The sequence below is a fragment of the Echiichthys vipera genome, assembly GCF_963691815.1.
Source record: "Echiichthys vipera genome assembly, chromosome: 15".
NCBI lineage: Eukaryota > Metazoa > Chordata > Actinopteri > Perciformes > Trachinidae > Echiichthys > Echiichthys vipera.
This window is the reverse complement of record NC_139840.1, coordinates 8,849,117-8,863,608: the sequence shown is the minus strand read 5'-3', so window position 1 is coordinate 8,863,608 and position 14,492 is coordinate 8,849,117.

Below are 14,492 nucleotides of genomic sequence, written 5' to 3'. Positions count from 1 at the left end.
TGCTGTTTTACTGCTAACAGAGTAGCTGCTTCTGTGCGCCGGGGTAGCTGCTTTTTCAACCTCTCAAGTTGGCAGACTTGTTATGTTACAGTGAGTCACTACAGCCTCTGAAGGCACAAGTGGTATTATAAGACAGTTTAGGTGGGGACTAGCTGGTTAGCATACTCATTTCAGTAGATACCTCTACAACAAAATACATAGACTGTTTCTTCTTCACTCTCTGTTGATAATGTTAGTTAATTTTTTTATGTTTTGAACTAAAGATATCTTACTAATTACACCCTTATATGGTAATGGACGTATTGTCACATTAACACATTTTTTTAAAGTAAGGGTTGTGTGATTAATAAACAGCAAGATATGAATTGCATATACAGCACTTTTGCCTTGCAATTGTGTCTTGCTATCTCCCAATCCATCTGTCTTCCAGATTCATAGATATGCGGGCATGGGTGCTTGTCTCTCACCACCTCCAGCATGTGTTGGCGTGTGCCTGTGTGTATGCATCTGTTCGCAGTCTGACTCTATAAGCCACGGGAGTCGAGGGAGTTGTCAGAAGGTGGTTGCCCTGGTTTTCTTAGCAAGAAAGATGAGCATCTCCTGCACCAGCCTCTGGGGTTGTGCAGGAGATGCAATTTGCTTGATTTTAGCAAAGAAAAAATAACCATCAGAAAAAGCACCCAAACCAGTAAAATTCCCTACCAAAGCCAAACAAAACAGACCTGATAGAAGTGAGGCACTTGTGCCTTTTCCTTTCCTGTTATATTCCCTCATTTGTGACTTATCAGTCTTCATCTGATGGGAAGCAGCCATTGTGGCAGAGGATTAAAACTATTCCACAAACTCATCACAGATTCTTGGAGGCAGTTTGTTTTGTGTGCTCCTGCCTGAACTCTTTCCGCCAGGTGATGGATTTTACATATCCCGAGCGCAGCCTCCTTGGGCTTTGCTAAATGAATTAGGGAGGCCTGAGTAGCTACATTTTTAGCTTCATGCACTAGATGCACATTATCCTGAGCTGTTGAAAGCATAAATACCTGCTGGGCCTTGCTATGACTGTCCGGCTGCCATCAAGAGCCCGCAGAGAGGTCGGGGAGGAAGAGAGACTGCATAAAGGTAGAGAGAGCACGCAGGAGAGAGTGGCTGATGACAGCAAAATCGATTAATTGAATGAGTGGACAACTCCAGCATGGATTGAGTTGCACTGCTGTGATAAAACAAAGTGCACATTATGTTTTAAAATGAGTAAAAAGAATGAGTTAAGCACCTAGAGGGCCAGGAATGATAGGGGCTGCATTCACTGCTTCACATCTTTTATAGAAGCTCCCTGTGCTCCCTTGCAGCTCAGACAGACGCAGAGGCACCAGAAGACGTCTTTGCCTTTCCTCCCCGGAGATTCACATCCTCCATCAATATTTAAGTTTGTTTATGTTGATCTGTTTCACTTCATTGACCATGCTCCGGGTACTTTTATATTTTCTTTACTTATATTTGTTTTCATAATGCAAAAGCCCTCACTGGTCAGATCAATGTGTTGTTCTTTGCACAACTCCAATTTTCTAACATGATCCCTACTGTGCTGCTGAAGTATGTAGTCATGGTTTGCTTTTCATCTCTAGTACAGTGGTTCCATTAATACCACCAGAACCGCCCCCCCTTTTCACCATGAATTTCTTTGGCTTTCCTTAGTAACATAAGATTTACTGCACGCTTAGCATGACTGTGACCATTAATGTAGGCGTCATTAAACTATGCCATCCATGTTATTTCTCACTAACATCCAGTTTAATGCTCACTTAGCTGAACACTAGTCAATGATCTGTGACAACTCTAGAACTCTCACAAGAACCTGCTGCCAGCTTTATCTACCATCGAGATAGGGCAAGATAACCAGATCACAGATGCACTACATCAGTCTCTGCTGGTGTCAATGGGATTTCCTGTTCTCTGCAGCCCACGCTGTACAGTGGGGGGGATAGAGCAAAGAAGCTGGGGAAATAGGTCAAGCACACTGATAAGGGCAGGTGTTCTTGTGAAGATGTCTTTACGGTCTCCAGGAGAGCAAGTACAGGGAAACATTTCTACTTCAATGAAAAAGAGAAAGCTTCTGTTAAAATCAGTGCAGCGGGTCAAGGGGTTCTCTTCAGTAAATGTTTAGTTAAAATCTGAAGTGAAACTACTAGTGTTACTGAATGTCTGAGCCTTGTAATGAATGGCACTAAGAAGATGCATCCACACTGTCGTCCTTTCAATGCCTCTCTTTCTCAAATACACAGATAGTCCAAGACAGATACGAATCACCTATACATGTTTTGTTGTGCCTCAGAGATGCCTTATTCCCTGAAGTACTTAGAGACCATTACAAATAGACAGATCCTAAAGGTCTTATCAGAATCCACATAAAAGGAATGCAATGTTGGGATAATGATCTGGTAAAAAGAAAAAAAAAACCTGCTTGTTTCTGAAACTGACTGTGATACTGAGGGAACAGCAGAGAACAGCAGAGACGATGCCATCCACAGTCACAAACTGGATATGGAAAATACAATATATGGTGGGAGTTTTGAGTGTTATGTTGCCCTTTTAAAAAAATGTTCAGATTCAGATATTTTACCTGAGTACTGTAAAAGTGGCAATAGTACAGTGTAGTCATACTTCATATGTTTTTTTCAGTAAAAGTACAAAAGTATTGGCATCATATTATACTTAAAGTACCTGAAATAAAAGTAATCATTAGGGAGAATTGCTCATTTCAGAATACAGTACTATTTATCATATCTTATTCAGGTAAAACTTGAACAATAGACAGAAAAAATAATAGTAAAATGAGAATATGGAAAACCAGAATCACATTATTATTGACAGATTGCAAACTAGAAAAGTAATTATAACGGTGGTAGAATACTGGAAAACAACTAACAGAAGAACCATGACTGGATACTAGTGCAATTTTTCTGTATCAAAAGAACAAAATTATAGAATAAAGGTTATTTTAAAATAGAATTAAACTTCATTTAGGAATACAGAAACAAACCTCCCTCCCTTTCACTCTCAATGAGAGGCTTCAGACCCCCTGATGATATCCCAAACCCTTACGTCTAAGCAGGGCTTTTGATTAAACTCTCCCCAACAACAGGAGTGATATATAGTACTCTGTCTTAATATACAGCATTCCATTTTAATGAGACTAGTTCTCAGGTGTAGCCAGAGGGATGATGTCATTGTGATGAAAAGCAAAGTGGTCATGTCTTTCATGTTGGCAATCCCTCAATTAAATAACAGATGAAAGAGCAGCTAAAAAGAAAAGAGAGCTGGTCACGCCGGATAGAAAAGACAAAGCTTATGCTTAGAAGAGGATTTCAAGGACAGGTGGCATTGTATCTCTGCACTGACAATGAATCTGTCGACCCCTCTGTCATCTTGGGAAGTAGCTTTGACCTCGGTGACGGATTTTGCATTTGGCATCCTTTTGACTTTCCTCCAATGCCAACATGAAATAGAATCCAGATACTTTGAAGTGAGGTGTCAAAACACGAGTCCTAGTTTGCTAGTGAATAAGTTATGACAGTACCTCTTGTGGTCAAAGTTTTTTTCTTCAAGGTTTGTTTGGAAGTTCAAAACACATACTGTACTGTACAGTTGGCTGAAGAAATGATATTACAGCATATCATTTAAACATTTATATAGTAATCTATACGAACTGATTCTGCATAGGAATATATAGTAGAATCTGTATGCAACGGGGAAGGATTTGGGTAGTGAACATGGTCTGGTTTTCATTAGTAGCCTGAGTAGTAGACCAATCAAGTTTGAGCATACTCTGGTTGTATGCAGGTAAACAGTGTGGAGAGCAAAAGAGGCTAAACTAATTGGCCATAATGCAATCTACGAACCCATCCACTATCGTCTGATGATGATTTAGCTTTTTATTAGATGTTTGTTGTTATTCATCTGCCGTCTCATTCTCCAACTTCTTTCTCCGTCTCAACTTGCTTATTGAACCGTAAATTATGGCCTCCGCCTGGAAGCGGAATTCTTGACCCGCATAACCACTGGCTACTGTACAACAAAAAGCTCAAAATATTAGCTGTTCCCCCTAGAGGCATAATCATCGTCAGACTGATAGCCAATGGATTCTGATATTGATATTTCATAATGTTCTTTCTAAAGCATGGGTCATTAACAGGCGCACTGCTCTCCGGGTCAAGCCCCAGAAACTGTCCAATCTGGACCGAGTCCCAAAAACGGAGATTGAAACTAACATTATATTTGACAGAGCCATACTTTTTTAACCGGTGCAGCTTTACTGGCATTTAGCACCTGTGTATTACCGCACATGATGCTGTTAGCCAATCAGATTTGTGCATTCCGTTTCAGTGAGTGAGTGATTACGTGAGACTCATTTCTTATCAGCTGCGTCTGTCTGTGGCTGTAGGACCAGGGGCTCACCGACGGCTTCCTTGGAGCTAACACCGACACCACGCTGCTGGAGGCAGTTTCAGTTTAACTGATTCGGACTTTAAACTTAACTTTGTACCAGAAACTCCTCAGAAATGGGAAGTTTTCATGACACAATGCTCATGGAAGCACCTCTGCTTAAAGTTAGCACCCGTAATTCCACATGCTACTCACAAAGACGAGTCGGGGCAACGATAAAAGCTAATCACAGCATTATGGGTGGAGCACAGGTAAAAAAATAACACGAGTGAGACAAAAGAGGGAGAAAGTGGGAGAGAAGGGAATAAGATAAGATAAAGGAGAATACAGTAGCATGGTGTATTAGCTAAAGCTCAATTCTCTCACTGAACAAGATGGGGGAGTGGGACACAAGAGGGAGAGAAAAGAAAGTGTTAAAGCAGTTTAGTTGTTAAGATGTGTTTTTGTTTATTGTAAATTTGGTTGTCACTGTTGAGATGTGAAATAGAGTTAACAAAAAAGAAGAAAAAAGGAAACTGAAGCTACACTTGTTTCATTTTTGTAAAATTCCGTAGTTGATTTTAAGATTCACTTTTTTCAAAATATCTCTGATATGTATTTTATTTGATGGATTTATTAAATTCAGGCCTTACTTTACTCGAAATTGGAGAAAATAACATGTGTTTATAGGAGCCTCTTCAATTAAATGTGAAAACTGACAACTGGACCTCGGCTTGATTAACGTTGTCTAACTGGACCTCTTGGAATGGATACCCCTGTTCTAAAGGGTTAGGTTAGGTATGAGTTCAAAAATTGTCAGATGGTTTTACTTTAATATCTGCTTTAGATAGGATTTGCCAATATTTCACAAAGACTAGATTGGAAAAAAATAATGCCCACACCAACACCCCAAAGTGCAGCATTAAAATACTGCCTACACATTGTTATATACTGTCATATACTCTGAAATATATATTTATATTTTTCTGATTAGGCTATATTTCTATTTACTTAGGCTACTCATATAGTTTGACGTAGTAACTAGGTATTATTTCTTCTCATGCAAAGGATACATGTAGTTCTTCCGGTTCTTCCAGCTTTTCTAAATATGTATTCTGTGTTGCAGATCTACAACTGCAGGGTTGCAAGTGTATAAATCGATCATCATAAATGAAGGACAGCTGCTACACAGATTAATTATTCCACTCACACACCTACTATTTAGCCTTCTGGTGGCGTCTGGAACCAACTTCGACAAGACGTCGGTGACAAAAAGATGCACACTTGACATCGCCAGTGAGATACAATGTGCTCTCCCTGAGTGTTTTGCATTAAAATCCAACTCAGCTTTCTATACAACACATATTCATAAATAGCACAAGGGAGGGTTATTTCCATCTGTTTCTGTATAAAGAAAAATGTTACAACACTCTGAATGTAGCTCATTATATTGATTTCAAACAAGCCATCATGAAAGTGTATAACAGTTTAGCTGGCTGAGAACTAATTGTCTATTTCCCCAATGTCACTGGTGCGTATTCGCTACATCCTCCCATCTCATCATGTCAACATTCCCATCCCACCCCCTCATTAAGTGAATCATTTATTGGGATGCCTTAATGGCGCCTACAAATTGTTTATGGGGCAATTTAATTTGTGTGTAAGGAATCCTAATAAACACTCTTGGCCCACAGACGAGTAATTATACGTTTGGCTAAAGAGATAATTGGAATGGCTTGAAGATAGATTAGTGCATCTGTGGAATATTGGTCTAGTTGGAAAATACAGTAACTTTTGAAGTAATGCAAGAAAGTGAGTTTACAGCAATTGTGTTCCATACCCATAGTATAGATATGAGAATAATTAAAGATGTTGCTTGATTTGCACGTTAATGAAACTGGAAGAAATTACCTTTTTGGGACAGTCATTTTACAGTCTATTTTCAAGTATTGAACCACATGGGTTGCTGTGTTTACATTACCTAAACTGTATATATATATATATCTTCATTCAATAAGATGAAATGAGATGAAAATCTCTCTGGAAACTCATATTGTTTCAGTTCACACAGGACTACTAACCTCTGAAAGAGAAAGGAGTTTTTCCTAGGAGGACAGGCACAATATAGAATAGGTGCAATATAGTCCCACTGAGGTTGAATGGGTTCAAAATCTAATTATTCTTACATTAGTATATTGATTCACGGTATTTATTTTTAAATTATATTGACCAGACTAATAATGATCTTAAGTGAGATGCATGAATGATTACATTTGTGAAATTGCAGGGTGTGCTTAAGTCTGTAGCAACATACATGCACCTTCCATGGCTTCTGTAGACGTTTTCATCAGTGGAGCATCAAACATCCTGAGACTGTGTCAAACTGAAATCTCGACGCGGCAGAGCCTGAATGATTTATGCATTTGTCATTTCTTATTTGTTGAAACAAGGTGTCAACGTTTTTGTTCCATTGCACCAGTCAAGCCTGCAGAGACGAAGAGGTAAGGCTGGAGCAAATGCCCTTGAAGACAACAGCAAAGTCAACCAGGCAATTTGTCTCGGCCCTCTCTTTTCTCAAGTATTTTGTCGTGAAGATGCACCGGTAGTAGACAATCACCTTGTGCCTTATTTGTGAATCATCTCTGTCCTTCCATTATTTGATCCCACAGTGCATACTTATACATTTGCAAGCCAACTGGTCTTTAAAGAAAATGATATCAGTTGCTTTAGAAAATACACCACTCATGGCAGAAACTGATGTCAACTACTTTAATCAACTTTGATTTTGATAGATAGCTGAGAAAATACTGCTGTTATATCATATTTATGATAAAACAAACGCCCCACAACCAATTTCTACTGACTTTAAAGGAGATTAAATAACATGGAAAACATCAATGTCAAGCTGATTTAAAGTAACAAATAATGTTATGGACTCCAAGGAGACCGATGACTTCAGTAACAGTCGATACAAACCTTGTAAAATCAAATGTGACACAGCATTTCATCCTTGCTCATTATCTCAGGACAGTGATTCAAAGAAAAGTTTAAGCCAAATACATTGATTTTAAAAACGTGTACAGTCAACAGGAAAATAAAGAGAGAAGCAACACAACCAGTCATGTGATATTGTAGTTGTTTTCCCGTTATGACACGGAGAAAAATTGATGAAAACCAAAATACATCACTATGAACCATGTGAAAACTCACTGAAAGTGAATACAGATAAGCCATGTTTCCATCAAACACTTTCAATATAGTACCTTGGAAACGTATGTAACCCAATTTTGATTTTCCACCACAGACGGTAGGCAAGGTTGTTACCGGGTGGCAAAAGCCATAGACAGCCATGCAATGAGAAACAAGCTGAAAACCATTTAAATTGCTCACTGCTCTGTCCAGCTCTCACCATATTTCTTGGCACATCTGCACCAATTACAGTGTTTGAAGCTCCACCTTATAGTATCTGATCAGTGTGCTAGGTACCGCAACAAAGGGGTAACTAATAAATTAAATAGAATGGAACAGTTCTATTGGTACCTTCCAAAATTTTTGACAATGGAAATGTAAAAATTAGGAGGATATAGAAGGTCCTGTGTTCTGAACTAGTGCTGTTCATATTTCTGTGAGAGACACATTGCTACTGCTACGCAAGCTGTTACAGTTTGCGCGCTCTGCCGCATCCCATAATGCAAAGCAGACCTGGCTGCAGGATCCACCTAGCTCAGACTTGCTGAGTATACATAGTAGTTGGGCCGGATCACATTCCCACCACAAAAAAAAAAAGAACAAGACGGAGACCACCTCCTCAAAGGGTCTTGATGCAGTTATTTTAATCCACATCGTATTCCATTACTGTGTTCACAACTGCCCAAATGAGGAACACCAAGGGGGAAAACAAACCGGAGTCCAATTTAACCAGACTAATAAGTTCTGGTGTAAAAATGCCCTTTTGGATTTTGGACTCACCATCGAAACTTCAATATGTTTTGACAGTAACTAATATATGGAAAATTAAACTTATGTGGCATCACATGCATGTAAAGGCTGCAAGGAAGTACTAAATTCACACAGCTCAGTCTTGCATAAAACCTACTCACGTACACCCACACAACTTTTGGGGAAGCTTGGCCTCATCCTGTCAGTGCAGGCGCTGATAGACAGGCTTTTGCTGTGTGTGTGTCAAAGGAAGTGGTCCAGCATAGACTTGAGGGATTCACTAACTGAACACTGAACAGGGGAAGAAAGAAGGTAAGAGAGAGGAGAGAGAGTGTGACAGACAGAAAAAGAGAGTCCGTGAGTGGAGGAAAGAAGCGAGTGTGTGTTTGTATATGTGTCTGTGTCACGGATGTGGTTTAAAGTGCCCCAGGCGAAACCATGTGTGAAGATGGCAGGTCCTGAGAACTCCCTGCTGCTAGAGAACAAGACAAAACAACAAGCCCAAATGTATAAACTTTAACACCATGTCCTCCCTTGTAAATACATGAGCAATACCCAAAGCCCACTTTGACATTTCACTAACTCAGTTTGGGATAGAGCATTTTAAAATTGGGTTTCACATTCAAGCATTGCTGAATAAACTGAAATATCTTGCTAGTTAAGGGAGTGAAAGAGCATAAGGTAAGTGCGCAATTATACTTGAATTTATTCAAGTATAACACCCTACACATGAATGGGGGGTACAAGCAGCCGGGGGTTTTTCTCAGGAGTGTGGCTGGAGTCTCTCTTAGAGATAGGAAGTTCAGCCATCCGTGAGGAACTCGGAGTAGAGCCGCTGCTCCTTTGCGTTGAAAAGAGCAAGTTGAGGTGGTTCGGGCATCTAGTAAGGATGCCATCTGGTGTTCCTGACATGTACAGCTGGGAGGAGACCTTGGAGAAGACCCAGGACCAGGTGGAGAGATTATATCTCCTCACTGGCCTGGGAACGCCTCAGGATCCCCCAGTTAGAGCTGGTTAATGTGGCCAGGGAAAGGGAAGTTTGGAGTCCCCCTGCTAGAGCTGCTGTGATATGAAGGAAGAATCAGATTTGTCCATATCATACTGATAATTCTAGGACTAACTAGCTCTACTCTGCTTGGGGACATTGAGCTTTGATCTCATCTCAATCGCTTGGCATGACATCATGTAAGTAGCCATCAAGTGCATATTTTAGCTCACTATTGCAAAATCCTTTTAGATAGCTAAATCAATGGCTAGTGGCTAGAAGTCTGAAACACTGTAAACTACATATGTGCTGTGCAGAACAAAAAGTTATAATAGTAACTAAAGAGCAGGGCATAGTGAAATGTCAAATACGTAGAGAATTTAAGAAATGACAAATTTAGATGTGGACTGAAATCGTAAACTATATCCTGCAACACTGTAAGGGAATCACTCAATAAATGGTATTGGAGCACTGCTGGAACATTTTCCAAATCTGAGACAGGACAGAGTGACAGGATACTTTGAAAGTCAAGAGGCTAAGGGCATAGGAAATGACTCCAGCACAATGGCAGTCTGCTCAGTGTTCAATTATTGCTGATGAAAGGGACATTTTGTGGGGTGGACATCAGAGAGTGGGATTAGTGAAAGTGATTTTCTTGTCCTGGGTTGTTTGACAAAGTCTGCCTGTAATCCTCTTGAAAACTTTGCCGTCTTGGCTTTTTCTGACTGTTGGCTTTCCTCTGAGCTAAAGATGGCACACAGAGCAGTTAAAAAAAAAGATGTCCACTTATGACTTGAGAAAAAGTGAGCCAAGCCATACACATAAATTGTAAAGGGTATCTTTTTTTTCAATATGAATGCATTTTCAGTATCAGCTGAAAAATGAAGTGTGACCTAAATTCTAAAGCTCCAGTCTGATGTGATAGCCAGTTCACTATTGCCCACCACTGGCTGGTTGAATTGATTCATTAAGCATACACGAGGGAAGCATAAAATACTAAAGTACAGATGAACATTATCTTCTCCATTGTCCTGCTGAAAACAGGTCATTAACTTTATTGAAAGCCAGTTCATTTCATGCACAATGTTTTGCTACTCTTAAAAGTAAGGATAAGGGCAACAGTCTATACAGTGTTGACATTATAATGCACAACTGCATTTGGTTATTTTGTATAAGGGTGCCATAAAACAGTATAAATTATTCCAATATGCTGATCATTATTTAATGAATGTTTAATGCAGCACTTAAGCACTGTTGCATTCCTTTCCAGAATAATTCATGCATGAATATTTTAGCAAGGGCACTTTTTTGTAATTATTCCTAAACACATCTTTGACTATTAACAATATATTCAGATTCATTAAATCTTATGTTTTGAAAATGAAAAATGAGATTAGCTGAAATTGGTTCAAGTTGGCGGCTTCTCATTTAGTTTCATGATCCAGCCAAGTGGATCCAAAGAGGATTTAATAAACATACCAACATTTGGCAAACAGTCCACATTTGAATATGGCAGAATTGTAAAGATGGAGCATGCTGATAGTAGTGAGATCCTCAGTGCCTGAGGCTATCATAGAGAGAAGATTTACCCCATGGAGTACTTTCTGACAGGGAAGGAAGAAAATAATACCCTTTTTCATTTTCACATTTGTAGGTGCAACCCTCAGATGGATGGATGGATGGATGGATGGATGTTGCTACTTCTGTCAAGCCCCTGCTGAAGTATGTTTCAGGAGATCAACGCTCCCTCCAAATGTATTGTTCTTTGGCTGACCTCAAGCTCTAACCTCACTGTGAGAGGGACAAGTGTAGGTATAATTTCCCTCTACTAATCAATACAGTATCACATATTCTGGCTGATATCTTACTGGCAGTACCATCATTACCACGACATTGGGTACAAGTCAAAAGAAACTGTAAGGGAACCTGCCAGCCATGCTAACCTGAGGTGTTTATCTTGGATAATAAAAGTTGAGAATGTCATCCGTGGACCAGCAGTTTGAGGGTGGATGGTATACTTCTTTTAGTGGATTTTTTGTGCATTTTTTACTTTATAAAAAATATGACAGTGGAGGGAATTGAACCGCATCTGGTTATACAGCATGCACTGTAACCTTTCAGCTACCAAGGAACAGGAAAACTAACAGTTTTGGAAATACACTTGAAATATCCAGAGTTAGATGAGAAGATCAGTCAACAGTACCTAGTATCTATTGAAGTTCAGGGCATTTTAAATCCAAATTAGTACAAAGACTAGAAGCAAAGAATATGCTGAGCCCCATTTTTGAACTCTGTGTCTTCAGGTTACGTTATTTTTCTGCTGTTGTTTGTTTGGGAATTTAATTTTCAAAGTCATGTATATGATCTCACCTGACATTTATCAACTTCTCAGGATAAGAACATATTCCCTGGGCTGAAACCTATGTTTAAATCCAATATTTATCCAGCCACCAGCTGTGGCCAGCTTTTCAGGAACAGCACTACAAAACATGGCCCCGCTTAGAGTAACGTACAGAGCATCAAGGTCACAAATAGTGCACAGTCTGTAGATTTTTTTTTTTTAAAGGAGAAGGAAAGATTAATTGAAGATACATTTTTGGACAACTTCTGTTTCCATGAAAGTCATGGAACATGCCCATCCACCTTACTGAACACCCTCATTTATACCTTACTAAACAGAGGGCACTGTGCATCCTGCTTTGTCCCTAAATGTTGGCATTGGAATTAAATTGTGTGCTGCTGCACATAAGATGATACGATGTTTCCTACTTCACAGAAAGATCAAATCTTTGTGTATGTGCTCTGTGCTGGATTAATGTTTCAAACTGGACCCCGAGTGGCTTCCAAAACTAGTTGTGAGTTGAGAAATCCTGCTGAAACAAACATGTCTTAAATTTAGATTCAAGGATTTATGCTTTTATGCATTTAAAGATAATAAGCACAAAAGAAAAAAATTCAAAAAATTTCGATATGAAAAAAAAATCAAAGCATGTCAAAGCAACCTCTTTAATCATATAACATAACATACAAACCCATTCCTTTCTCAGAAAAAAATATATTAACAATTTGTAGAAAGGGTACTGTACGTTGCATTTTCCTTCAATAGATTTTATCTACAAAATATTTATTAAAACGCTTCAAATAATGTTAAGACCACACCTGCAATGTGTGAGGAGCAGGTTGTACAATATGTGTCAATGTATTTGTAATGAAGGTGGATTACTGCTTTAATCTCCACACTGGATTAAAATGCCAGAGACAGAGTCTGGGCAAATCCATAGTTCTCTCTTCACAGAGGAGTGCTGGCCTCTACGCATATGTATAATCTGTTTAGTATGCCCAGGCAGGTCCAGTGCCTTACCTTCAGATGCTCATCCCTTTTCTCTCCATCTATTGAATTGTAATAGGATATTTAAATATAAAGAATGATGTTACACATTAGGGGGTGAAGAAATAATTCCCTGTGGTGGCCATTACTCCACAGACTAATAGGGGAACACCCTGCTGAGATATACAGCGTATCTGGTGATAAATGTTTGTTTTATGCATTGTGGTTTTCATACAAGTGACAATGACGCAAACTGCTATTTTTTTTAACAATAGGGATTAACTATTTCATGCCTCTGCTTTTACATTTTTATGTTCCAGGCCATCGGCTCCCTAATCATCAACTTGAAAGAAAACATCTCCAATTATTCACCATGTTGTCAGTCAGGGGGACAGTCTTTAGATGACACAACACTGTAAATCTCAGTATTTTCTGTATCTTTGTTAAAAAGAGGTCAAAAGGAGGCTATGATATTGCTGTGGAAAAGGTCTTTCATATAATATACAATATTATATTTTAAAATTTTATTTACATTGGTATTTCTTTTTTTCTTGCTCATTTTACGGTGTGGGTCTCATTTAAACAATTTATCATGTGACTTTGTCTGTAAAAGGTGCTTTATCAAATAAATGTATTATAATTAATCCATTAACTCTAAAGTTTATAAGCGGTTAAACTTAGAATAGTAACGTAAAGATAACTAAAGGGGAGTAAGAAAGGAAACTTCCATCTTTATCAGTCTTCACTTAATTGACTCCTCAGGAATATTACTATATAGCAGTATAACTTAAAACAGTGTCTTCAGGTGCCACCCATAGTATTGACTGGACCAAAGATGTAACTCAAGAACATTGGTTCAGCTTTGAAAATATTACACAGGTCTCTTTAGACATATATTCTTACATGTACAATTTGCAATCAAGCAGGTTTGTTTATTCATTAATTTATTTGTTTATTTATTTACTGAAGCCTGGCATATGGAACCTACACCTAAGTTTCCAAATCTAAACAATGCAATGACAAAAACGAATTCCCCTTATTTTTACTTTTCAGTGGTGTTATAGGATAGAAAGCCATAAACGTATATTTTCTACCTATTTAAAACTTATGTAAACATGCCTGATTCATTCTTGTCGACAACTCCACTCCAATCCTTTTGTAGAGCTTCTCTCCCAACAGGTGTAATTCTATTACCGTAAACAAATATATGATCAAACATATGATGTAGTGGAGCAATTTACTTTCTGAACTGAATAGACACCTAGGATAATTACCTGAGTGCCTGGGTGTGCTAATAAAAAGCTTGTTCCTCTGTGTGATGACACCTAGCTGATACAGCTTCAAGATGACAAAAGCAGCACACAAAATGTGTTTTAAAGACGTGCATAAGCAGCAGAGGGCCTGTTGGTATATGGCACTGACAAATAAAAGAAGATAGACAAAAATGTGCATATTAACTCTCTTTGAAAAGGCTGTCCTCATTCATAGTTCATTTATATACCTATGAAAGGTAATGCACTGTCATATGTATGTAGTCCACATATAGTCTTTTTGCTCAGGAAGCATTGGTTGCTAACTTCTGTTAACTTGGCAGCATCAGTCTCACCATTTATTTTGGCTTTCAAGCTAGGGTCGGGTTGCAGCAACAGACAAACAACAAACATCTTTTTAAAAATCATTTTCGTATGCTGTTTTATCAATAAATCCACTGTTTTTTTTAAGTTGAATGCATTTGGTAATTTTATGAAAATCGATGGTGAATTGTTGCCTCAAATTTACTTCAGAGGTCAGAAGCTCCACAAACTGACGCAGCTGCAAGCAAGC